This window comes from Paramisgurnus dabryanus, chromosome 4, assembly GCF_030506205.2.
Source record: "Paramisgurnus dabryanus chromosome 4, PD_genome_1.1, whole genome shotgun sequence".
Classification (NCBI taxonomy): domain Eukaryota; kingdom Metazoa; phylum Chordata; class Actinopteri; order Cypriniformes; family Cobitidae; genus Paramisgurnus; species Paramisgurnus dabryanus.
Window position 1 is genome coordinate 27,511,771 of NC_133340.1, and position 2,237 is coordinate 27,514,007.

Below are 2,237 nucleotides of genomic sequence, written 5' to 3' on the forward strand. Positions count from 1 at the left end.
ATCTTAGATCGGTCACCCGCTCCACTCAGTGTAATCTGTACGACTGGTGCATTGAGCTATCAGCGCATTTAATTAATCATATCTCAGTGAATACTGAACAGATTTTCACGCGGTTTTTTTTGCTGCAAAGGTCATTCATGGAGCTATGATATAGGACACATGGTTCGGCGTATTTTAACCCCTTATGTGCCGCAAATCCCGTTTGAGTGGGGGTGACAACGTGATGTACATCTTTAAATTAATATTTCTCTGGGATTCTTTGGGCTAGAAACCTAATCTTGGTCTTGTTTTAAAGAAGACAATTTAGGGTTTTTCACAAATGAGTTAGAACGTAAAAATATTAAATATAAATATTTTTATAGCCGTTTACCTTTATTTTAATATATCAAATTATGCAGTAACATATTAATTTATAAATAAAATTACATAAAAGTTAATGTTTCACACAATAAATAATGTTAACATGAAGCAATATGTCTCAAGTAGTTGTGATCCAAATCACAAAAAAATTATGTTTGGGTCACAATTTTAATGGTTTTACCAACAACTGCCACTAGATTTTGCCACATACTCTTGTACTCTTGTATACTCACAAACTAATAAATTACTGTCACCGCAATATTATTCATGCAAAAAGATTTTGAAATATTAAAACTACATTCTGAGAGCTTTCCGGTGATATATAGCTTGCCATGATTTTTTAGGTTTAGAGTAGGGTTTTAGTGTTATATGCAAAAACAAATTTGGCCTACCTGTGGGGCCGTAACATTTTTAGAAACTAACTCTCACTGTGTCATAATTTTCCCCAAATGGTAATGAAATATGAAAAATATACTATTTGAGCTTTCCAACAATAAATAGTTTGTCAATATTTAGGTTTAGAATCTTAGTGTTACCAACACTAATGTGGACAGCGCCACTTAATGTTCATAGTAGGAATGAATGAATATTCACTAAACAGTAATAAAATATTCTGATATAAGATATAAAGTGAGTCCAAAATCAAAATATGTGGTGTAGGACATAAGATATTTTATAAATCACACACTATAAATATGACAAAGATGCAGAAACAGATAGTTGCAATAAAATAAGACTTTTTAATATGGTGAAGAAACAATTTAAAATGATTTGTAAACCCCCCCCCACACACACGCACGCACCCACACACACACACACACACCCCTGAAAGAGGACTGTTTTCCAGAGCTTCTTTCCCGTGCTCCCTTTCTGTAGTTCAAGAGAGGTGAGTTTGGCAACATGGTGGAGCCTTATCTTTAAAAACACAGACACAACCAGTGACAACGAGTCAGACTGATAGTTGTCGATTCCAAACCGAGTCTCCTCAATGTCCTCCCTACGAAGGAAAACATCCTCTGTTCCTGTTGACATCTCAGCTTTTTAAAGCTCGGCGGATCACGCAGCTCACAGCACCTTATAATAATAATAATAATAATAATACACATTTATATAGCGCTTTACACAATACTCACAACAGAGAAACTCTTGTAATTATTACTTTACTTTACCCCACTCTCCTTGCAGGGTGAACAGCGGCTGGTGCAGTACACATAGCCTAGCGAACGATAGCTGGCTACGATTTCAGTACAGTAAAATCAATAAGCTGGCTCTTTCTCAATTTTCTGTTAATATTCTATTCACAAAATACAACCAATAGTACCGCGATGTTAAAAAGTACTTGTGAAAATAATCCTCCGGGCTCTATTTGCGATCGTCCGCCGATTAGAACAGGAAAATGCTCCACAGTGCTCTGACATCTTATCTGCTGCCATGCAACGAAACTAGGAGAGCGACCGGTTTAAGATGGCCGCCGTATTTCTCAGTCCCCAGCAGCCAATAGGGCATCTAGTCTTCTATATGATATCTATGGTTTGGATGATCTATTATACTACTTCCCTATTTTAAATACAAACTTTGAAGGCGGGTTCATGTGTTTAACGGAGTGTAAGTTCATATACCCTTACATGTTACGATTTAAATAGTCTTCAGATTATATATTATATTGTATTACCAGACATTCATGCGAAATCTGATGTAAACAATCTATATTTCACGGATTATACGCATTTGTGGATAAATATGGTCATTGGATAATCTGAAACAGACTGGATTCGACTTGTGATCCCCACAAAGGTAAAAGAGTCATGTTTATTTTTGCGGGTTGTCATTTGGTCATAAAATACTACATATGATGCTAGAACATCTCAAAAAGGGTT

At 35.8% G+C, this 2,237-nt stretch overlaps 1 long non-coding RNA gene across 1 annotated transcript; it reads right to left on the reverse strand.

Moving 5' to 3' along the window:
- Nucleotides 1-1,012: 1,012 nt before the first annotated feature.
- Nucleotides 1,013-1,878, reverse strand: LOC135735462 (uncharacterized). The gene is made up of 2 exons (XR_010527604.1): nt 1,530-1,878; nt 1,013-1,434 (listed from the first exon to the last, which is right to left on the reverse strand). It is a non-coding gene; the product is annotated as an uncharacterized lncRNA (long non-coding RNA).
- Between the last annotated feature and the right edge of the window lie 359 nt (nt 1,879-2,237).